Here is a 26,101-nt window from a genome sequence, read left to right as displayed (position 1 = left end):
CCATTGTTAATGTGCTAAATGCCTACATTTACCTTAAATTATAGTAAAGCTAAATTGTATTCATAATTGGCGTGTGGTCCTTCATTGAGCGTCCTTATTGACTTATACCGGACAGGTGTCAACCAGCCACCTGGATAAGACAGTCTAATATCCATAGTTTCGAGTACTTGGGTAGGACCTTATCCGATCATAATCCCCTTCGGGTGGTTTTTAAATGGGGACGGCCCAGAGCAAAGATACCGACATGGAGGTTGAGAGTGGAAGCCCTATAAGATGCGCCTTATAGAATACAATTAGGCACAGCTATTACGGAATACTTTCAACACAACAAAGGTTTGGTGGGCGACACTAGAGTGGAATGGGATGCAATGAAGGTGGTTGTAGGAGGTCATTGTATGACCTCCTCTTGGGGAGCGAAAACCGCCCTTACATGCACTATAATGAACCTAGAACAGAAAATATGTCGGCTGGAGAAAACAGTTATAACTGATCCCTTAGCGCGACGATCATTGACACTTCAGCGTAAGCAATACCGAGAGGAATTAGATAGACTTGGGAAATTAGATTATAAAGAATATTTGACTCAACAGCACAGGGAGGGGGACAAACCAGGACGTATGTTGGCTTGGCTGTTGTGCTCTGAGGTGCCTCGAACGGTGCTAGGTGCAAATAGGAACTACAGAGGTGAGGTGGTCAATACTCAGGAGGCTATTAACGAGGCCTTTGTTCAATATTATAAAACCTTATCTACGGCGCAAACAACCCCCTCTACCTTTGACTGTCACCCAATAGTACACAATCTCCCCCTCCCTACCCTTAAACAGTAGCAGAAGCAAGACTTGGAACAGCCCATACAACTTTGTTGAAGTGCAATTGGCAATAAAACAAATGGCTAGAGGGAAGACCCCAGGCTTAGATTAGTTGCCTATTGAATTTTACACTACATATGAGACCCGTCTCGCACCTCGGATAATGGCCCTATATGAGGCATCATACCAGCAAGGGTGACTTCCCACCTCGATGAATGAGGCCCTCATTGTGGTGCTTTCCAAGTCAGGTAAGGACCCCTGGAAGTGAGCTCCTATGGTCCCCTCTCTATGCTTAATATCGAGTATAAAATCCTGAGTAAGATACTGGCAAATAGGTTGCTTCCTTTACTTCCATCTCTAATCCATCCAGAACAAAATGGATTCATACCAAACAGGGCCACCTACTATGACACTCGAAGATTGTGCTACATCATTGATACGGTTTCCAAGGGTACTGGCGACCCAGTGGCGGTATCATTAGATTTTGAAAAGGCATTTGATACAATAGGTTGGCCTTACCTAATGTGGACGCTGAGACACTTCGGGCTAGGTCCCCAATTTTTACAGTGGATACAGCTGCTTTATACTACTCCCCAGCGTAGACTCCGAACTAGCCACTATGTATCAGACCCCTTCCCCATTCAAAGAGGGACAAGACAGGCTTGTTCGCGGTCTCCAGTACTTTTTGCTCTAGCTATGGAACCTCTTGCAGCACGCTTGTGGACTAAAGACAGTGAATGGGGCATATGGGTAGATGAGGGTTTGCATATTGCATCACTATATGCCGATGGCGTATTAATCTTTCTGCGGAAGACTGACAGCATTTTAACTGGTTTATACAAGATACTGGACCAATTCAGTGAACTGTCAGGCCTTCGGGTAAATTGGAGCAAATCCTGTGTGTTCCCCCTGGGAAGGACGAATGATACCTTAGGGCCTTCTTCAACACTATACGCAGTCTATTGAGAACACTTATATGGGGCTCAGGACGCAAAAGAGTATTCCTAGAAGTGTTACAGCACCCAATGCTTGAAGGAGGTATGGCGATCCCTGATATGGAACGATACTATGCAGCGGCACTACTACAGTGGGTAATGGCTTGGCTGGCAGGTAGTCAATCAGTAGAGGGGACTATGGTACGACACAAGTTGAAAACGACGGGAGTAGTGTGATGGTTCCTAGGGCGGAATGAATCTATAGCTGACATAGGGCTGCTGATGCATACAGCAAAGACAACTTGGACTTGCTATTTTCAATGACGACGACATCCATTCCCCTTTTCGCCTTAACTCCCACTATGGGAAATACCCCAGATACATGATCTTAAGCATATATACAAATTTTCATATGGCAAGAGGGTGGGTTGCTGCACGTAGGCAATCTCTACAATGAAGGGCGTCTGCGCGCCTTTACAGACTCTAGCACAACATTCCACCTAGATCCCGGACAGTTTCTTGCCCACGCGGCCCTTTGTGCCTTTGTGAAACAAATATGGCAGTCCGGCCCTCTGGAGCCGACAACACACATTGGACTCCATTATATGTTAACACAAGGTTGAGGAAAAAAAGCAGTATCTACTTTCTATACCTTACTGAGAGAGACCCCAGCTGCACTACATCCTCGCAGTAAAGCACGATGGGACGGGGGATTGGGTATCGATTTGACAGATCAACAGTGGAAAATGGCATTAGCACAGGTGAGACATGTTTCCCGTAATGCTAGACTGAAATTTACACATTTTAATTATGTCCACCAAACATACTTGTCCCCACATAGACTTCACCACATGCTTACAGAAGCCGAGGTGTCCATGATGTGGTCACGACAACGCGACCTTCCTACATATGACTTGGGAATGTCTTGAGATACACAGCACTTGGAGGCACATCATGCGACATTATAGATGTGTCCCTCGCGTTAGACCCGCTCCTTTGCCTACTGGGGGTGACCAAATGGAATAAACGATCCAAGTACTATATGAAATTTGTCAATCTAGCCTTGGCACTGTTTAAGCGTATGATCGCCATGGCTTGGAAGGCTTCACGCCCCCCACAGATGTACAGGCCTGGGTCCAGGTGGAGCTGCGTTGGACCACGCAGAGTCTAATGCATTAGACCGAGATAGGCATGCTCAGGGTGGAGATGGAGGGGTAACACTTTGGGATACATACCTAGCGAAACTGGAAGATAAATTGGGCGCACAAGAGGCTGGCAGAGAGATGACATCAGAACACCCCCATTAGCAATAGAGGTTCCCATTGTATAGACTGCTCTAATGTGACCCGTCCACATGAGCTGTTTTATATAGATATTTTCCTTTAACCCCAGCTCCTGTCCGCTGAATATTAGCAACACCCTGGCTGACCCTACAGAGAAAACTGAGACCATTGTGAACTCTCAATATTAGACCGCCCTACAAACATATGACAGACTTGCCCTATTGTCAGAGTCACCAGATCCTCAGGGTCTGTGCACGTTCCCAACACGTCCACCAGAAGACTGCTCCAATACTCTGATTGGAATGTCACAGAGTCTAAGAGAGTCCAAGTGGGGAAAAGGGGATTAGGTAGAGAACAGCTGCGAAGGAGACCTGTAGGAAGCAAAAGGTTAAAACACACAATATCAAGATTATATCATATTAATTATTACTAGGCCATGACTCTAAGCATAGTCATACTGGAAACATGCATAACTTAAGCATGGACTAAAATAACCAGGCCTCAAGATGACTGGATACCTGTGAGGAAATCAAGAAAGATTAATACAGCTTTCCAATGAACCACTCAATGAAATATTATGAATTAGAAACATCAGAACATTCTAGAATTAAGCTTTCAAATTCAAGTATAGTCTTTTGCATGAGGATCAGGAAATAATGTGAATGATTTCTATAACACCATATGAATTGTACTTGAGGGAATTATTATGCACATACAATATAACATCTAGAACTCTAACACTTTAGTTTTCTTAAAATGCAGGAACATGAATTGCGCACATTGCAGATTTTCACAAAGGTTTGTAAATGCCATGAAATGATTGTGCACAATGAATAACATGAGTTAGACATGAGTTAGACTCAAGAAATGAATCGCGAGTCTTGCCGATTCGAACGCCACCAAGTAAATGCCATGAAGTGGTAGCGCACAATGAACATCATGATTTAAACACAAGAAGTGAATCGCGCATATTGCTGATTCAACTACCACCAAGTGAATGCCATGAACTGGTAGCGCACGATTAGTAGCATGAGTTCAACACAAGAAATGAATTGCGCGCTCTGCCGTTTCGAATGTCACCACCTAAATGCCATGAAATGGTAACACACAATGAATATCATGAATTAGACACATGAAATGAATCGCGCGTCTTGCCGATTCAAAGGCCACCATGTGAATGCCAAGGAATGGCAGCGCACACTGAATATCATGAACTAAGCACAAAAAATAAATTGCGCGTCTTGCCGATTCGAAGGCTACCATATGAATGCCAAGAAATGGTATTGTACAATGAATAACATGAATGAAGCACAGGAAATGAATCGCGCGTTTTGCTGATTCGAATACCACCATATGAATGTCAAGAAATGGTAGCGTACAATGAATAACATGAATTAAGCAAAGGAAATTAATTGTGCGTCTTGGGGATTCGAATGCTACCTAGTAAATGCCATAAAATGGTAGCGCACAATGAATAACATGAATTAAGCACAGGAAATGAATCATGCGTCTTGCTGATTCGAATGCTACCTAGTAAATGCCATAAAATGGTTGAGCATAATGAATAACATGAATTAAGCACAGGAAATGAATTGCGCGTCTTGCCGATTTAAATGCTACCTAGAAATGCCATAAAATTGTAGCACACAATGAATAACATGAATTAAGGACAGGAAATGAATTGCGCGTCTTGCCGATTCGAATGCTACCTAGCAATGTCATAAAATGGTAACGCACAATGAATAACATGAATTAAGCACAGGAAATGAATCGCGCGTCTTGCCGATTTGAATGCTACCTAGTAAATGCCATAAAATGGTAGCGCACAATGAATAACATGAATTGTGCACGAGTAAAGAATCGCACGTTTTGACGATTCAAGTGTCAGCATGAAAATGCCATAAAACCTCAAGGGCACATTCACACACATAAGAGCAAAATTGCTTAATCATGCAAATTAGGCCCAAGAACTCGAAAGCCTTTGAGAACGGGATTGGTGGCCCAGCCCAACCTCCATCTTACCACCCTGTTCAAGAATCACCAACAAAGTGAAAGGGCAAGGCCTGGAAGATCATAGTAGGCCTCCGGAACAGGAGCTCAGGAAGTTGCTGCTGCTCTGCACCGGGACCTCTGAATAGGGAGCACGTGGAGCTGGGCTTGCTCCCTTTTATAGAGTCTTGGCCCAGCCCACAAACCACATCCAGGCATGCTGCAGGGAAAGCTTCTAAAAGGCCCTGGAAAGGGACCACACCCTGACACACTCTGAAAGCCTGCAGCAATACATTGCAAATGAACAGTATTTATAAGCACCTTGAAAATAAGTCTTCAGGATTAAACTCTGCAATGCAAAAGGTTAAACAACAGCATATCAGCACAATGCATAAATTACGTTATCTTGAAAGTGCTGGGTTTTTGCATTCTAGTCGCTCGCAGAGCATGCACTGCCCTGGTGTTGACACCTATTTTTGAACTAAGAACATGGAGTCTGAGCTGCTTACCCCCACCTCCACCTCTCCGTCCTTGGTAGCTGAAAGTAAAGGCCAGAAACCGAGAAGTTAGAGTAGACATAGCTGAAGATCCAGACGTCCCCTTCGAATACGCCAAGGAGGTTCTATCTTTATTGGTGTGTTGTAGTATATTTCAGGTTTATTCCCACACAGCCCTGCACAGGGACTATTATATGATAAGTGTTATTAAGTTATCCGGAAATGTACCATCATCGACTAGAGGCACTAGCACACAATGAGATCTGCTCAACAGATGGCGACTATTACACTAAATGTCATATGTGGACTCAAACATATGTCTTTTACTCAATAACGGTTGCAAATAGAGACACCATTGTTACAGTTCCTGTGATACTGTTGCTTTTGTTATGAATGGATATCTATGATCTAAGAATCCTGATATATGTTGGCATACTGGACATGAGCTGAATACCTTGAATTGTTTGAAAATAAAATAAAAAGATTTAAAACAAAAAAAAGTAGGCATATTAATCCTCTGCACTACTTTATGTTGAGTCAAAACTGCCACTAGTCAAAACTCAGATCTCTCTCCAGTAGAAATATTATTCACCAGAGTTATCTTGGAAAATTTTATTTTTGCCTGAATACTACTGCACACAGAAGGAACTCTGCAGCAGGAGATTTCAAACCCATAAGGTATTATTAAATGCAGGCCCATATTCATGACAAATGATGCACAAATGCGCTACACAACCATGTAAAGTGGCTGTTTTTTTTAACACAACTTAACGTCATTCTCTAGCACCATCCATGTGCCATATTAAAAAAATTATATACCATTGTGACATGACATAAAGAAAAATTACGCTAATGGTGCAAAGGTGGCGCTAGATGGTTTTGCAACATGTATATATGTCGTAACACAGGTTAGTGCCATTTTTTACCATATTAGCTTCAAAATAAATCGAACAAGCAAGAAAAATAGAAATTGAAAAACAAGATGAAGATTGCAGGTCAGGAGACAACCCAGGGAGACCCCAGTCACCCAAGTACCAGCCAGGAGGGTCCTGAAAAGTCCCAGGAGAAGGAGAAGAGGAAACACAAGTGACACTTTAGTGAGGAGGAGCATGACATCCTGGCTAGAGAGGTGACAGAGCACCAACACCAGCTCTTCGTCACCTCCAAATTGCCAGTCCGTAGGAGAGATGCAATATGGCAGGCAATAGTGGACAAAGTCAACAGCGTGGCAGAGGTGAAGAGGACTGTCACTGAGGGCAAGAAGTACTGGCACGATTGCAAGTGCAGGTTTTAGAAGAAACTGGCCAGGAACTGAAAGGCAGAACTGCAGACTGGAGGTGGAAGTCCTTGTAGGAAAGTACCATCCTGCCTGGCATGTTAACCCCATTTTTACTGTATGTATGTTTGTTTTTGCCTATGTGTCACTGGGATCATGCTAGCCAGGACCCCAGTGCTCATAAAGTGTGCCCTGTATGTGTTCCCTGTGTGGTGGCTAACTGTATCACTGAGGCTCTGCTAACCAGAACCTCAGTGTTTATGCACTCTCTGCTTTTAAAATTGTCACTGCATTTCAGGCTCTGGCCTCAGCACTGATGGCAGCCATTGTCCCTGTGTCCAGCCTCCCCCATCCAACTTCCTTCACCCAGACCCAATCCCCTGTACCTCAGCCTATCCCAAGCACACCATCAGACCAGCATGCACACACATCAACACACAAGAGTGGCTCAGGCAAACATAAGCACCCCACAACCCACAGACACTCACACAAGCATCATCTCCATGCAGACATAGCAACATCCACATCCCCCACTGTGTCCCCCTCCTCCACGTCCTCCTCCTCCCTCCCTGTCTCATCTCCACTCACACCTGCATGCACTACATCCTCAGCCACTACCTCCATCACCAGCACGCCCATCACCACAAACCGCTCACGTGCAATCACCACCCCCACTACCATTCACACATCCCCTGTGTCCTCTCCCAGTGTGTCTGTGAGCCCTCCTCCCAAACTACACAAACGCAGGCACACACACACACACCCAACAGCCATCCACCTCACAACAGCCTCCGACCCATGCACCTTCACCCAAATTCAGCAGACGTACACCTCCTACAACCACTACCTCTTCCTCCACTCCCAAACCCCCTCCATCTTCCCATCCCAGTGTGTCTAAAAACATTTCCTGGCAACCCTTGACCTCTTCCCTTCACCTCCCTCCCGTCCCTCCCCTAGGGCCAGGCTTTCCAGGTTCCAGCCCAGCACCTGAGCCACCAAATCCCCAGGCACAGTGGTGCCATCAACTGCGGGCTCATCGAGTGCGCCACCCATGAGGGCTGCCAGTGTGCCTTGTAGTGAGGGCAAGGACATTCCGCCACCTGTCAAGGTGAAAAAGGTGCCCACATCCCGGAGGGAGAAGCCGAAACTACCAGCCACCAAGGGCTCAGCAAAAACAAAAGGGGATAGTGGCAAGACAACTGCGGCACCATCAATGTCACAACAAAAGAAGGTCCCATGCCGCCGGAGAACAGCTCAGCGAGTTGAGCATCACAGGGTGGAGTGCTGGGGACCTGGGCCAGGCTGTGCATGAAGGAATTTTGAAAGAGTGCGCAGAGGCCACAGTAGGTGAAGAGGACACAAAACACAGGGGTACCATCGTTCTCAAGGAAGGCAAGGTCTTACCTCCTCCAAATTGCATCAGCAGGACCTCATGACAGTCTAAGTCAATGATGTCCACCCTCTGTGTCCTTAGGAGCATGCTTGTCAACATGAGAGGAGTCAGAGGGTGCTGGTCATCACCTTGGAAGGTGCCTGCTTGGAGCAGGGGAGTGACTCCGTCACTCCATGGGAGATTTCTTTGGTCCTTCTGGTGCAGGATGAGACAGGGAGTCCCCCAAGCATGCACACCATGGAAACTGTTGCAGTTGCTGACTTGGAGCTGAGGTTGCTGAAGAAAAGTGTCTCTTGTAGACACTTTGTTGCAGTTACAGCGTTTCTTGGAGCAGGCTGCGTTCGTCTGAGATCAGAGGATGCTGAAGTTGTTGCAGAGGATTCCTGAAGGAAACTTGCAAGCAGAATCTGAAGAGAACCCGCAGGAGAGACACTAAATAGCCCTGAGAGGGGGGTTGGCTACCTTATCAGATATGGACCCATCAGGAGGGGTCTCTGATGTAACCTGGTGACACTGTCCACTCAGAGCCCTCCAGCATTCCCCCACACCTTGCAAAGCAAGATGGCTGAAGTCTGAGACACACTGGAGAAGCTCTGGGAACCACCCATGGGGTGGTGATGGACAGGGGAGTGGTCACTCCCCTTTTTTTTGTCCAGTTTCCCACCAGAGCAGGGGAAAAGGGGTCCCTGAACTGGTGTAGACTGGTTTATGCAAGGAGGGCATGATCTTAGACATGTTACATGGCCATATTCAGAGTTACAATTGTGAAGCTACATATAGGTATTGACCTATATGTAGTGCACATGTGTAATTGCTTCCCCGCGACTCACAAAGTCCCAGGAAATGGCCCTGAACTATGTGGGGGCACCTTTGGTAGTGCAAGGGTGCCCTCACACTTAGTAACTGTGCACCTAACCTTCAGCAAGTGACGGTCAGACATATAGGTGACTTATAAGTTACTTAAGTGCAGTGAAAATGGCTGTGAAACAGTGTGTGCACTATTTCACGCAGGCTGCAGTAGCAGTCCTGTGTAATGGTTTGTCTGCGCTCCCTATGGGTGGCAAAAGAAATGCTAAAGCCCATATGGATCTCCTGGAACCCCAATGCCCTGGGTACCAAGGTACCATATACTAGGGACATATACGGGTGGTCCAGTGTGCCAATTGAAATTGGTAAATGAAGTCACTGGTCTACAGTGACAAATTTAGAAGTAGAGAGAGCATACACACTGAGGTTCTGATTAGCAGAGCCTCAGTGACACAGTTAGGCACTACATAAGCATACATATTAGGCCACAAACTATGAGCACTGTGGTCCTGGCTAGCAGGATCCAAGTGAGACAGGCAAAACACACTGACATATAGGTTTCTTTCTATGAGCACTGGGGTCCTGTATAGCAGGATCCCAGTGACACAGTATAAACACACTGACACACACACACTAACAGGCCAAAAGTGGGGGCAACCATGCTAAAAAGAGTCTACTTTCTTACACAAACCCCCAAACGAAGGACAATAATGCTAACCTTGGCCCATTGAGACTGTATTGTCTAAGTGGTGATAAGTGGATAGCAGATCTGCAATAGAGTGGTTACTCCCTTTATCATCCACTATATGGTAACATCCCTGTGGGGATGTAAACCACCCTGTTTGGAGATGTTTACCTAACATTGTGCATGTAAATTCTAAGAGTTCCTATGAGTATATTTTAAAGTTGGGCAGTGGGATTGGTCCACTGGCCCATGCCAAATGCAGGAAATGCTAGACAGGGTTGCTGTCTCAATAAAGCCATAGCTGGGCAAAGACGGTGTCCATATGGCTGTAAGAGAGAACAGGGTTGCTGTTTTTCTTGAGTTGGAGCATCGCAGGGCCACTGTCCTATAAGCTCCACACAAGGACAGGGCTGCTGTCCTAAGTATTTAGAGGCAGTGTAGGGCTGCTGCACTACTGTTTCTCCCTGGAGGGTCGGAGGGATGCTCCATATTTACTAAAATGGTGTAGTTTTGCACATCTGGATTAGTAGTTCCACAGAGAGGTACTTTTACCTCTGGTAGTCCAACTGTGGTAGCTGATGGCTCGTTTGGTACAGGTTCCACCCCAGGAGAGGTTTCTCCCACCACAGAAATTGTATCCTTAGTGGCAGGGTGGGGAAGGAATGCTTTGATACCCTTTTTACCTATTAGCAGAGAGGGATCCTGAGATTTCAGGCCTTTTTCTCTCCTTTGCTTTTTCATTTCACCAGAAAGGAGAGGAAACAATTCCTCAGGGATACCCAGCATGGATGTATGGGTATTAAACTCTACCTCAGCCCAACCTGAGGGCTCTAGATCATTCCCTAAGAGACAATCTACAGAAAGCCAGTAACTCCACCCCAACTAAGTTGAACTAAAGCTAAGGGGAGAGACTGAATGGAGTTATTGGCATCAGTAACTTGGTACCTCTGTCCAAGGAGGTGCTGTGCAGGTGACACCAGGTTTTCAATCAACAAAGTGATACTGGCACCTGTGTCCCTGTAGGCCTGGGCCTCAACACCATTTATTAAGATTGACTGCCTGTACTTATCCATGTTAAGGGGACAAACAGCCAAGGTGGCAAGGCCAGTGCCATCAGGTGTGACAGAAACTGTCTTGGAACTGTCTACCCCAGTTTCTATTATGGTCCCAAAAGTGAACCCAACCACACCTTTAGTTTGACTACTGCCAGTAGTCCCACCACTATTACCCCTACTGCTAGGGGCACTAGAGTCTGATGTCTTAGTGGTGTTAGGCTCAGGGCCCTTACCTGTGCAGGACTTATCCCCTGACCAATGGCCTTTATTGCTACACACATGACACCAAGGCTTTTTCTGATTGTGTGAAGAGTTTAAAGAAGATGAAGAAGTTTTATCCCCACGCCCAGAGGAGTGTTTTGGACATGAGGAAGGATCTTAGTGTTTACTTCTTCCCCCATGCTTGTCCTGAGATTTTTCACCATCTTTCTTCTTGCTATCCATGTCACCCCCTGTATGAGGTTTTCCGCTCACCTTTGTTCAGACCCATTTGTCTGCCTTCTTTCCCAATTCTTGGGGAGAGGTCAGATCTGAGTCCACAAGATACTGATGTAACAAGTCAGACACTCAATTATTTAAGATATGCTCTCTCAGAATCAAGTTATATAGGCTTTCATAATCAGTCACCTTACTGCCATGCAACCAGCCTTCTATGGCCTTCACAGAACAGTCCACAAAGGCTGCCCAGTCCTGTGATGACTCATTTCTAGTCTCTCTGAACTTAAGTCTGTACTGTTTAGTGGTTGAGCCCAGACCATACAAGAGTGCATTTTTAAGACCTGGTAATTATCTGCATCATCCACTCTGACAATAAGAAGTATGTTTCTCCCCTTGCCAGGGAAGGATAACCAAAGGATAGCAGCCCACTGTGCATGCGGGACCCTCTGAACTTTACAGGCCCTCTCAAGTGCAGCAAACCACTTGTTGATGTCATCACCATCATTGTAAGGAGGGACAACCTTATGCAGATTTCTAGACTCAAACAAAGGTTCCCTAACATTTGTATTCCTAAAACTGCTGCTGCCACCATGGGGAACTAACCCCAAACCCTGCTTCTCTTTCTCCACAGCCAGGGATTGTAGGAGGCTGGCCTGGCTTATAGTGGGTACCTTGTGGTACTTACACCCTGTGCCAGGTCCAGTTATCCCTTATTAGTAGAATAGAGGTGTTTCTAGCAGCTTAGGCTCATAGAAGGTAGCTAAGGCAAAGCTTAGGCTGAACTAGGAGACATGAAAAGCTCCTACTATACCACTTATATCATATAGCACAATGTCATAAGAAAACACAATACACAGAGTTACTAAAAATAAAGGTACTTTATTTTTATGACTATATGCCACAAGTATCTCAGTGAGTACCCTCAGTAAGAAGGTAAGTAATATACACAAGTTATATGTACACAAACCCAAAACAGGTAAGTAAGAGTAAGAAAAGTAATGTAAATAGTGTAGAATTACAATAGGATGCAATAGGTGAACATAGGTCTAGGGGCAACACATACCATATACTCCAAAAGTGGAATGCGAATCACGAATGGACCCCAGACCTATGGGAGCTTGTAATGGGTCGCTGGGACTGTAAGAAAACAGTCAGAATGTCCAAGGTACCCCACCCCAAGACCCTGAAAAGTAGGAGTAAAGTACACCTACTACCCCAAAAGGACACTATAGTTGTGATAGGTGGATTCTGCAAGAGCCACAAACACCAGCAAAGCACTGAAGATGGATTCCTGGACCTGAGGACCTGCAAGGCAAGGGGACCAAGTCCAAGAGTCGCAATAGTGTCCAGGGGGGCAGGAGGCCAGGAAACCCCGGATGAAGGTGCAAGGAAGCTGCCTCCGGATGGAAGAAGCTTAGGATTCTGCAACAACGATGAGAGCTAGGAACTTCTCCTTTGGATGAAAGATGTCCCACAACATGCTGAAGGTTGCAGAAGTATTCACATACAGAAATACTGCAAACAAGCCTTGCTAGATGCAAGGGTTACGGTAGAGGTTTTTGGGTGCTGCTGGGGACCAGGAAGGACCAGGATGTCGCCCCTTGGAGGAGGAGACAGAGGGGGCGCTCAGCAACTTAGAGAGCCCCCACAGAAGCAGGCAGCACCCGCAGAAGTACCAGAGCAGGCACTTAGAATATTTGTGAACCGGAGCTGGCTCAGAGTCACAAGGGAGGGACCCACGATATCAGAGGCCAACTCAGAGGGTTGGGCACTGCAGGACGGAGTGCTGGGGACCCAGGCTAAGCTGTGAACTAAGGAATCCTTGGAGGAGTGCACAGGAGCCGGAGCAGCTGCAAATCACGCAGTACACAGGTTTGCAGTCTAGCGTGGGGAGGCAAGGACTTATCTACACCAAACTTGGACTAAAGGATCACTGGACTGTGGGAGTCACTTGGATAGAGTTCCTGTGTTCCAGGGACCACGCTCGTCAGGATGAGAGGGGACCAGAGGACCGGTGATACAGTCTTTTGGTGCCTGTGTTAGCAGGGGGAAGATTCAGTCGACCCACGGGAGATTTCTTCTTGGCTTCCACTGCAGAGTGAAGGCAGATGACCCCCAGAGCATGCATCACCAAGAAATAGTCGAGAAAGCCGGCTACAATGTTGCTGGCAGTCGTCTTGCTACTTTGTTGTGGTTTTGCAGGCGCCCTGGAGCAGTCAGCGGTCGATCCTTGGCAGAAGTCGAAGAGGGAAGTGCAGAGGAACTCTGGTGAGCTCTTGCTTTCGTTATCTGAAGAATTCCCCAGAGAAGAGACCCTAAATAGCCAGAAAAGGAGGTTTGGCTACCAAGAAAGGAGGATTGGCTACCAAGAGAGTTAAGAGCCTATCAGAGGGGGTCTCTCACGTCACCTGCTGGCACTGGCCACTCAGAGCAGTCCAGTGTGCCCCAAAACCTCTGTTTCCAAGATGGCAGAGGTCTGGGACACACTAGAGGAGCGCTGGGCACCTCCCCTGGGAGGTACTGGTCAGGGGAGTCGTCACTCCCCTTTCCTTTGACCAGTTTCGTGCCAGAGCAAGGCTGCGGGATCCCTGAACCAGTGTAAATCAAAGCATTTCCAGAGGCTGGGGGAGGCTACTCCTCCCCAGCCCTTCACACCTATTTCCAAAGGGAGAGGGTGTAACACCCTCTCTCAGAGGAAATACTTTGTTCTGCCTTCCTGGGTAAGGGCTGCCTGGACCACAGGAAGGCAGAATCCTGTCTGAGGGGTTGGCAACAGCACCTGCAGTGGAAACCCCAGAAAGGTAGTTGGGCAGCACCCGGGTTCTGTGCTAGAGAACCGGGGGATCATGGACTTGTCCCCCAATACCAGAATGGTATTGGGGTGTCAATTCCATGATCTTAGCAATGTTACATGGCCATGTTTGGAGTTACCATTGTGATGCTATACATAGATAGTGCCCTGTGTATAGTGCACACGTGTAATGGTGTCCCCATACTCAAAAGTCTGGGGAATTTGCCCTGAACGATGTGGGGGCACCTTGGCTAGTGCCAGGGTGCCCACACACTAAGTAACTTAGCACCCAACCTTCACTAAGTGAGGGTTAGACATATAGGTGACTTATAAGTTACTTATGTGCAGTGAAAAATGGCTGTGAAATAACATGGACGTTATTTCACTCAGGCTACAGTGGCAGACCTGTGTAAGAATTGTCTGAGCTCCCTATGGGTGGCAAAAGAAATGCTGCAGCCCATAGGGATCTCCTGGAACCCCAATACCCTGGGTACCTAAGTACCATATACAAGGGAATTATATGGGTGTACCAGTGTGTAGATGAGAATTGGTAAATTTAGTCACTAGCCTGCAGTGACAAATTTAGAAAGCAGAGAGAGCATAAACACTGAGGTTCTGGTTAGCAGAGCCTTAGTGATACAGTTAGGCACCACACAGGAAACACATACAGGGCACATACTATGAGCACTGGGGTCCTGCCTTGCAGGATCCCAGTGACACAGGGGCTAAAACATACATACATACAGTGAAAATACAGTGAAAATGGGGTGTAACATGCCAGGCAAGATGGTACTTTCCTACACAACCCCCTCCCTCCGAACGAAGGACAATAAAACTAGCCTTGTCCAGAAGAGTCTTCATTGTCTAAGTGGAAATATCTGCATGTCCATCTGCATTGGAGTGGGTACTCCCAGGTCTATGTTCCACTGTATAATCCATTCCCTGTAGAGATATGGACCATCTCAACAATTTAGGGTTTTCACCTTTCATTTGTTTTAGCCAAAGTAGTGGTTTGTGGTCTGTCTGAACAATAAATTGAGTACCAAACAGATATGGTCTCAACTTTTTCAGTGCCCAGACCACAGAAAAGGTCTCCCTCTCTATGGCAGACCAACACTTTTCTCTAGGGGTCAACTTTCTGCTTATAAAAGCAACTGGTTGATCCTGGCCCACAGAATTCAGTTGCGATAAGACTGCCCCTACCCCTAATTCAGATGCGTCAGTTAGAACAATGAATTTCTTGGAGGAACATGGGCTTTTTAGGACTGGTGCAGAGCACATGGCCTGTTTTAGCTCATCAAAAGCTTTCTGACAGCTAGCTGTCCATAAAACCTTCTTAGGCATTTTCTTGCTAGTGAGATCATTAAGAGGGGCTGCTATGGAGCCATCATTCTTGACAAATCTCCTGTAGTATCCTGTGAGGCCTAAAAAGGCTCTCACCTGGATCTGAGTTGTAGGGGGAACCCAATCCATGATAGTCTGGATTTTCCGCTGTAGTGGTGCAATCTGTTCTCCACCAACTAGGTGGCCCAGATAAACCACTTTCCCCTGCCCTATCTGGCACTTTGAGGCCTTGATAGTGAGGCCCGCCTTTTGCAGGGCCTCCAAAACTTTCGACATGTGGACCAGGTGATCATCCCAGGTTGAGCTAAAGACAGCAATATCATCTAGATATGCTGCACTGAAAGCCTCGAACCCTTGCAGGACTGTATTCACCAACCTCTGAAAAGTGGCAGGTGCATTTTTCAAACCAAAGGGCATAACTGTGAATTGGTAGTGCCCTCCTATGGTAGAAAATGCAGTCTTTAGTTTAGCATCTTCTGCCAATCTAATCTGCCAATACCCTGCAGTCAGATCAAAAGTGCTAAGATACTTGGCAGAAGCCAGTGTATCAATGAGCTCATCTGCCCTGGGTATAGTGTGAGCATCAGTTTTTGTTACCTGATTTAGCCCTCTGTAATCTACACAAAACCTCATAACTCTCTTTACATCTTTGGTGTGAGGTTTTAGTACAAGCACCACTAGGCTAGCCCATGGTCTTTCAGAAGGTTCAATTACCCCCAAATCCAACATTTTCTGCACCTCGTGTTTGATGCAGTCTCTGACATGGTCAGGCTGCCTATAAATTTTACTTTTGACAGGCAGGCTGTCTCCAGTATCAATTGTGTGTTCACACCAGGATGTTGTACCTGGTACAAGTGAAAAGAGGTCTGAAAATTGGCTTAGGAGATTGATGCAGTTGTCTTTCTGTTTTGCAGTCAGACAGTCTGCTAAAACCATTCCCTCCACTAAGGCATCTGCTTCAGTGGTGGAGAAGAGATCAGGGAGAGGGTCACTCTCTCCTTCCTGTCCCTCATCTGTTGCCATGAGCAGGGTGAGATCAGCCCTGTCATAGTAGGGTTTTAGGCGGTTGACCTGAATCACCCTAAGTGGACTCCTGGCAGTGCCTAGGTCTACCAAATAGGTAACCACACCCTTTTTCTAAACAATTAGATGGGGTCCACTCCACTTGTCTTGGAGTGCTCTTGGGGTCACAGGCTCCAATACCCATACCTTCTGTCCTGGTTGGTACTGGATCAGAACAGCCTTCTGGGCATGCCATTGCTTTTGCAGCTCCTGGCTGGCCTGAAGGTTTTTACTGGCCGTTTTCATGTAGTCAGCCATTCTGGATCTTAGGCCAAGTACATAATCCACTGTGCCCTGTTTAGGAGCTTTTAAAGGGTGTTCCCAACCCTCCTTTACAAGAGTAAGTGGACCTCTCACAGGGTGCCCAAAGAGGAGTTCAAAGGGGCTGAAGCCCACTCCTTTTTGGGGTACCTCCCTATAAACAAAAAGGAGGCAAGGTAACAGGACATCCCATCTCCCCCTTAGTTTTTCAGGGAGTCCCATTATCATTCCTTTGAGAGTTTTATTAAACCTCTCAACCAGACCATTTGTTTGTGGATGGTAAGGGGTGGTAAACTTGTAGGTAACACCACACTCCTTCCACATTGCTTTTAAGTATGCAGACATGAAGTTGCTACCTCTGTCTGATACCATCTCTTTAGGAAAGCCCACCCTGGAAAAGATTCCCAGGAGGGCCTTTGCCACTGCAGGAGCTGTAGTGGTCCTTAAAGGTATGGCTTCAGGATATCTTGTGGGATGGTCCACTACCACCAAGATAAATCTATTGCCTGAAGGAGTTGGAGGGTCAAGGGGGCCAACTATGTCGACCCCTACCCTTTCAAAGGGCACCCAAACCACAGGAAGTGGAATTAGAGGGGCCTTTGGAGTGCCACCAGTCTTGCCACTGGCTTGGCAAGCCACACAAGACCTGCAAAAATCTTTGGAGTCCTCTGACATATGAAGCCAGTGAAACAAGGGGACACGTCTTTCCTAGGTTTTCGTCTGGCTCAAATGCCCAGCCAAAGTAATGTCAAGTGCTAGAGTGAGAAGAAACTCTCTGTACTGCAGGGGAATGACCAATCTCCTGGCTGCTCCAGGTTTTGGGTCCCTTGACTTTGTGTACAAGAGGTTGTCTTCCCAGTATGCTCTATGACTGTCACTGACATCCCCATTTTGCTGCTTGACAGCTTGCTGTCTGAGACCCTCTAATGTGGGACAGGTTTGCTGTGCCACACTCAGCTCTTCCCTGGCAGGCCCCCTCCACCCAAAAGCTCAGCAGTGTCTGCTGCCAGCTCCTCTGGTGTAGGTTCTGCACAGGGAGGAAATTCCTCTTCCTCAGAAGGGGAATCATCTGTAGAGGGAGGGATAATGGGTAGGGATTTACCCTTTTTACCCCTAGCTTTAGGGAGCACTTGGTCCAGTGTTCCAGGATCCAAGTTACCCTGTCCTTTTTGCTTTTTGGCCTGAGCCCTGGTTAAAACAAAAGTATGCCCAGGAATGCCCAGCATTGGTGCATGGGCCTCCGACTCCACTTCTGCCCAAGCTGATGTCTCCAAATCATTTCCTAGTAGACAGTCTAGAGGTAAATCTGTGGCTACCACAACTTTCTTTGGACCAGTAAACCCACCCCCCCCAGTTAAGATTCACAACAACCATGGGGTGGCTAAGAGTGTTGTTTTGAGCGTCTGTCACTTGGTACTGCTGGCCAAGTAGGTGTTGTTCAGGGTGGACCAGTTTTTCTATCACCACAGTTACACTGGCTCCTGTGTACCTGTAGGCCTGAACCTCAACACCATTGATTAGGGAAAGTTGCTTGTACTTAGCCATATTTAGGGGACAAGCAACCAAGGTGGCAAAATCAATGCCACCATCAGAGACTAAAACAGCCTCTGTGGTCTCCCTAACAAGACCAACCCCAACTACATTGCCAATAGTGAGCCCAGCTACACCCTTGGATTGGCTATTAGTAGTAGATTCCCCACCACCACTGCTATTACAAGTGGCACTAGAATTTGCAGCAGGAGTTGTGGTGGTGGGAGGTTTTGTGTTTTTCTTTGGGCAAGTGGAATCAGTTGCCCAATGGCCTTTGACTTTACACAAATGACACCAAGGCTTTTTAGGTTGATTATTAGAAGAGGATTTGGACCCACCTCCCCCAGAGGATTTGTGTGGACCTGATGAAGACAAAGAATGCTTACTTTTGTCCCCACCCTTCTCAGAAGACTTACCATCCTTCTTCTTGCCATCCTTGTCACCCCCTGTATGAACTTTTCTGTTCACCCTTGTTCTGACCCATTTATCTGCCTTCTTTCCCAATTCTTGGGGAGAGGTCAGATCAGAGTCCACTAGGTATTGGTGCAACAAGTCAAATACACAATTGTTAAGAGTATGCTCTCTCAGAATAAGATTGTACAGGCTTTCATAGTCAGATACCTTACTGCCATGCAACCACCCCCCCAAGGCCTTCACTGAACAGTCCACAAAATCTGTCCAGTCTTGAGAAAACGCTTTTATGGTGTCTCTGAACTTAATCCTGTATTGTTCAGTGGTTAAGCCAAATCCATCCAAGAGTGCATCTTTCAAAACTTTGTAGTTATTGGCTTCTCTTTCTCTAACAGTAAGGAGGCTATCCCTATCCTTTCCAGTGAAAGATAGCCACAAAATAGCAGCCCACTGCCTTTGAGGGACCAACTGTACCATACAGGCCCTCTCAAGTGCAGCAAACCACTTATTAATGTCATCCCCCTCCTGGTAAGGAGGGACTATCTTGTGCAGATTCCTGGAATCTTGCTCTCTAACAGGATTGCTATCAAGAATACTGCTGCTGCCACCATGGGGTACTAACCCCAACCTCAGTCTTTCCTTCTCTATGTCAAGGGATTCCCTATCTAAGGCCATTTGCTGCTGTTTAAACTTCAGTCTGGTCTCTTCAACCCTCATCTTTTTGAGTTCCCTTTCTTACAAGTTATCCTCAGGGTGGGTGGGTTGGGAATGCTTTGACACAGATGAAATATGGGAAGTTTCAGAGGGGGACCTGTCCCTAACTGTCTGGACCCTGGTAACCTGGCCTCTAGGGATAAGGGATGCCCTACTGTTATGGGAACCTCTATCACTACCAGCATCACTAGGTGCCCTTTCTAGGGGGCAGACCCTTGTAAGAACCCTCCCCAGCTCCTCCAGGGGACTCCTCTGAATCAGACTGGGAAGCTTCTCCCTTTTCTAACCTCTCATTTGATGGTCCAGACTGTTTCTGGTCATCTATAACAAGCATGTTAAACAGGAACTCTATTGTAGGGTTCTTTCCTATACTCAAACCTCTATCCAGGCAGAGACCCCTCAAAGTTTTATAGTTCAAACTCTCCTATGTTGCATTAACAGTTTTGAGAGTGGACTCTACAACAGACATGATAGTAAAGGTTTAAGGATAGTGAGAAAAGAAAACGTTTTTAGAACTTTTGAAAGAACAGAAAAAAACTTTTTCAAACTTTGGAAAACTTTTTGAAGTTTTTAGAAACGTTTCAGAACTTTGTAAAAAGTTTTAGAATAGAAAAGTAAACTTTTTGGGTTAAGTGTACATTTACTGAACTGTCTGGTATATGAATCTCTTATGAAAAGTACAAAATGACAAAGTGGTAAAGCAGTTGCAAGTACTTATCCAACTGCTGCACCACCAATGTAGGAGGCTGGCCTGGCTTATAGTGGGTACCTTGTGATACTTACGCCCTGTGCCAGGTCCAGTTATCCCTTATTAGTAGAATAGAGGTGCTTCTAGCAGCTTAGGCTGATAGAAGGAAGCTATTGCAAAGCTTAGGCTGAACTAGGAGACATGCAAAGCTCCTACTATACTACTTATATCATATAGCACAATATCATAAGAAAACCCAATACACAGAGTTACTAAAAATAAAGGTGCTTTATTTTTATGACAATATGCCACAAGTACTGAGTACCCTCAGTAAGAAGGTAAGTAATATACACAGGTTATATGTACACAAACCCAAAACAGGTAAGTAAGAGTAAGAAAAGTAATGCAAACAGTGTACAATTACAATAAGATGCAATAGGTGAACATAGGTCTAGGGGCAACACAAACCATATACTCCAAAAGTGGAATGCGAATCACGAATGGACCCCAGACCTATGGGAGCTTGTAGAGGGTCACTGGGACTGTAAGAATACAGTCAGGGTATCCAAGATACCCCACCCAAAGACCCTGAAAAGTAGGAGTAAAGTGACCGTACTTCCCTAGAAACACATTAAAAGTCGTGATAGGAGATTCTGAAAAGGCAACAACTGACTGCAAAGCACTGAAGATGGATACCTGGACCTGAGGACCTGAAAAGGAAGGAGACCAAGTCCAAGAGTCACAAAAATGTCCAGGGGGGGGCAGGAGCCCACTAAACCCCCGATGGAGGTGCAAAATGGCTGCCTCTGGGTGGAAGAAGCTGAAGATTCTACAACAACAGAAGATGTCAGGAACTTCTCCTTTGCACAGAAGATTTCCCACAGCGTGCTGGAGGATGAAGAGTTGTTTCAATGCAGAAAGACCACAAAAAAGCCTTGCTAGCTGCAAAGGTCATGGTTGAAGAAAATGGGTGCTGCCCAGACCCAGGAAGGACCAGGAGGTCGCCACTTGGAAGAGGAGACAGAGGGGGCCTTCAGCCATACAGAGTCAACGTTCAAGAAGGCAGCACCCACAGAAGTACTTGAACATGGGTTTAAGAAAACTGAGCATGGCGGTCATCTCAACACTACAAAGGAAGATCCCCGAAGCCGGTGGTAAACTCAGTGAGTTGAGCAATGTAGGACGGAGTGCTGGGGAACTGGGCTGTACTGTGCACAAAGGATTCCTTGCAAAAGTGCACAGAAGCCTAACAGCTGCAGTTCACGCAGTACACAGGATTACTGTCTGGTAAGGGGCGGCTATTACTTATCTCTGCCAAATTTAGACAGAAGAACCACTGGACTGTCATGGTCACTTGGATCTACCACCTGTGTTCCAGGGACCATGCTCGTCATGATGAGAGGGGACCCAGATGACCCGTGAAGCTGAAGTTTGGTGCCTGCGTTAGCAGGGGGAAGACTCCGTCAACCCACGGGAGATTTCTTCTTGGCTTTCAGTGCAGGGTGAAGGCAGACAGCCCCCAGAGCATGCACCAACAGGAAACAGTTGAGAAAGCCTGCAGGATTAGGTGCTACAATGTCGCTGGTAGTCTTCTTTCTACTTTGTTGCAGTTTTGCAGGTGTCCTGGAGCAGTCAGCGGTCGATCCTTGGCAGAAGTCGAAGAGGGAGATGCAGAGGAACTCTGGTGAACTCTTGCAAATCGTTATCTGAGGAAAACCCCACAGGAGAGATCCCAAATATCCCTCAGAGGAGGATTGGCCACATAGTGAGGTAAGCACCTATCTGGAGGGGTCACTGACGTCACCTGCTGGCATTGTTTACTCAAAGGCCTCCATTGTGCCCTCGCACCTCTGAATTCAAGATGGCAGAGGTCTGGGACACACTGTAGGAGCTCTGGGCACTACCCCTGGGATAGCGATGGACAGGGTAATGGTCACTCCCCTTTCCTTTGTCCAGTTTCACACCAGAGCAGAGGCTGGGGGTTCCCTGCACTGGTGAAGGCTGGTTCATGCAAGGAGGGCACCATCTGTGCCCTTCAAAGCATTTCCAGAGGTCAGGAGAGTCTACTCCTCTCAGGCCCTTAACATCTATTTCCAAAGGGAGAGGGTGTAACACCATCTCTAAGAGGAAATCCTTTGTTCTCCCTTCCTGGTACTGGGCTGCCCAGACCCCAGGAGGGCAGAAGCCTGTCTGTGGGTTGCCAGCAGCGGTGCCCTATTGCTCATCGTGGAACCGCTCTTTGATAGTGGAATGGTGGAATATGTAGGCATCATGGACGGTGCCAGGATATTTGGCTAGGATGTTAGAGAAGAGCTCACGGTGGCCCACAATGGCCTGCATATTGATCGAATGGGTATGCTTGCGGTTCCTGATGTTCCTAGATGTTCAGTTGCTGCAGGTGGCACCAGTTGGACATGGGTGCAGTCCATAGCACCTAGTACATGCGGGAACCCAGCAATTAGGTAGGAACCATGCTTGGTCTCCTAATGCAGTTGCTGGGTGTTTGGGAAGCTGATGTGGTATGGTGTGAGGCATATGATTGCGTCCAGGACCTTAGGATGGAAGACCTAGAAGGATGGCTGGTAGGTACCACCCACTTGTGCATCCGTTGTCTGAAAATATTCAAACACCAGCATATGGAGGACAGCAAAGAGTTTGGTCATGGGTGGAATAGTTGTTGGAGTTTCCACTCTTCAGTGATGTCTAGCGCAATGTGTTGCAGTAGGCGTACTATGGACTCCCAGTTCAGTTGGCACGTCCTGATCACATCTTGTTCCCCGAGCACAAGGATGGTTGTACACTGTCTGAAGGTCCTCTCCCGCCTTCTGCACTGCCTTTGTGGCTGCTGTGGTGGTGTTTAGCATTAGGGTGGTGGTGGTTGTGGGGGACCTGCTACCTTCCCTGATGTCTGTGGCATTTGACAAGCTGGAGCATTATCACTTCCATGTTGTCTTAGAGGTTGCAAATGCTCCTTCTGTGTGTTTTCCTTAAGTGTTGGTGTGTGGGCCTCTTTTTAACACCTGGTCTGACCGGGTGTTAAAATTTGATGCAAATCGGAATTTGTGCCATATTTTGGGTCCGCTTCCTTAGTGTGCATCGTTTATGCACTGGGAGCACTAGAGGTCTAGTGTCATGTTTTGGAAAGGAACGCCTACCTTGCATATCATTGTAGCAAAACGAAGCAAGGTGGGTTGGCGCTTCTAGAACATTATGCTAACTGAGATATTTCGACTTTAGATGTGTCTAGCATCATAATATAAATATGAAGTTAAGTTAGTGCTGTTTTAGCGTCATAAAAAATGAGTTATAAATAAGTTATAAGCTAAAATTCATATTCCACTTTTGTAATTCAAGCCATTTATACAAGTAAGTTGAACCTATACATGCAAATGACTGTGAATCGAACATTAAGTGCTATGGGGCACATAAGCCGAGCTTCCTGCTTCCCAGGAAATCATTTGATAATTAAATCTCATGGTGCCCAATTAGGTGTTGGGAAAAGGTTTGTATTCAAAATATCACTGTCCATGTCACTGTTGTGGCACCAGATACCGCAGTGGTGGTGCATTGTGTTATCATGCTGATGCTTGGCCCCTCTTGTAGTGTGTTTTTTTCTGATTAATTAATGTTATATGTGAACATTGCTGTTATTGTGCTCATGTGCTTACATATGACATCTTGGGCCATATTTATACTCCGTTTGCGCCGGATTTTGCGTCGTTTTTTTTAACGCAATTTCTACGCAAAACTAACTCCATATTTATACTTTGGCGTTAGACGCGTCTAGCGCCAAAGTCCATGGAGTTAGCGTCATTTTTTATCGTGGACACCTACTTTGCGTTAATTATATGCAAGGTAGGCGTTCCCGTCTAAAAAATCGACTCTGAGGCAGGTGCGTCGGATTTATACTCCCGGGCAAAAATCACGCCCGGGAGTGGGCGGGTCAAAAAAAATGACGTACGGCCGCTTTTGCGCCGTTTTTTTGCACCTGCAAAAGGCAGGCGTTAAGGGACCTGTGGGCTCTGAAGGAGCCCAGAGGTGCCCTCCCATGCCCCCAGGGACACCCCCTGTCACCCTTGCCCACCCCAGGAGGACACCCAAGGCTGGAGGGACCCATCCCAGGGACATTAAGGTAAGTTCAGGTAAGTGTTTTTTAAATTTTTTATTGTGGCATAGGGGGGCCTGATTTGTGCCCCCCTACATGCCACTATGCCCAATGACCATGCCCAGGGGACATAAGTCCCCTGGGCATGGCCATTGGGCAAGGGGGCATGACTCCTGTCTTTGCTAAGACAGGAGTCATTTCTATGGGGGTTGGGAGTGAAAAAAAAATGGCGCAAATCGGGTTGAGGCGAAAAAATTGCCTCAACCTGACTTGCCCCATTTCTTCACGCCCAAGCTCCATTTTCCCCTACGCCGGCGCTGCCTGGTGTACGTCGTTTTTTTTAACGCACACCAGACGGCGCCGGCGGCTAACGCCGGCTAACGCCATTCAATAAATACGGCGCCCACATGGTACTTCAGAATGGCGTTAGCCGGCGCTAATTTTTTTGACGCAAAACTGCGTTAGCGCAGTTTTGCTTCAAAAAGTATAAATAGGGGCCTTTGTATCACATAAAATGAAGGAATGTATTGCGAAACACCAAATCACACATATTACAATGGCACTATATTCTCCTTCTGCAAATGGCTTGGTGGAATGTCACACATATTAAAGTGGCACTATATTCTCCTTCTGCATATGGCTTGGTGGAATGTATGAACAGGTTTCTCAAAGAAGGATTAAAAACATTACCAAGTCATTTTGAAGTCAAGTCCTTCTTACAACAGAAAATATGGTCATATTTAATTACTCCCCATAGTACCACCAAGGTTTGTTCTTTTGTGTAAGAAATTTCCTAGGTGTCCTATTTGCCCCGAATGGATGAGGAAGGAACAGGTTGGAAGACATCACTAAACTTGAGACTACAGTGCAGAACAATCAAATTCATTCAGAGGAACTATTTAATAGAAAACACAGAGTTAAGGATGTTGAATTTATGATTGGAGATTGGGTACTAGTCAAGATTCCTTCCAGAGTAAAGAAAGCTCATTCTAAGTTTTCCTCTCCTAAACAAGCTGAGAAAGTTTCAAAGGGTTCAGAGTTGTTAAAAAATAGTGGTTGGAGGAGTAAAAGGGTTCTTATCAGACTCTTGTGTGATCAAGCAAGGAAAATGTTAGCAGCCAAGGATTCGTTGTCAGTTTATGCATTCATAGAGGATAAACAAACAGGCAATGATAATATTAATGGATTCTGTGTATATGTCTGATCTAGTGGATTCTTCGTAGGTGAACTATTATCATCTGTCTGCAGTTAATAATCAGACACAACATCAAACTCAAATTTTACAAGATGTATTCACCTCAGTTGGTAAAAACGATAGGCCCTCATTACAACTCTGGCTGTCGGTGATAAAGTGGCAGTAATACCGCTAACAGAACGGCGGTAAAAAAATGGGATCATGACCATGGCGGAAACCGCCAACACAGACAGCCACTTTAACACTCCGACCACCATGGCGGTAGCAACAAACACCGCAGCGGACACTGCCAACAGACAGGCGGAACACAATGTACCGGCCAAACTATTACAAGGCACCAATCTGCCAGCTTTTCCGGGGCGGTACCAACGCCATCAAAAGCACGGCAGAAACAGTCTTTGGAAGGGAAACCACTCACCTCACGACACTCAACGAAGAACCAGGACGCCATGGAGCCCGAACTAAAGGTCCTGCCCATGTTGCTGTATCTCTTAATACACTACGAAGTGGAAAGAAGGCGGCGGCGGCGGCCACAACCATGGTGTGTACTGCACCTAGCACACAGGGGAGGGGAGGAGGGAAAAGAGAGTGACACACACACACAAAACGGAACACCCCCAACCCCCACCCACAACAACACACACACACATATCCAATAACATCACAGATACACCCCGTCACCCCCTGGAAGAATGCCAGAACCAAACAAAATGAGTTTAACTAGTGTAATATTCAAACAATCAGATAGGCCAAGAGAACAGTAAATAATCAATATTTACAAATATTTACACCAAGTACACAAGTCCGTACACTGTCCCATGAAATGTGCGTGG

Source organism: Pleurodeles waltl, chromosome 2_2, assembly GCF_031143425.1.
Source record: "Pleurodeles waltl isolate 20211129_DDA chromosome 2_2, aPleWal1.hap1.20221129, whole genome shotgun sequence".
Classification (NCBI taxonomy): Eukaryota; Metazoa; Chordata; class Amphibia; order Caudata; family Salamandridae; genus Pleurodeles; species Pleurodeles waltl.
This window is presented reverse-complemented; position numbering follows the sequence as displayed.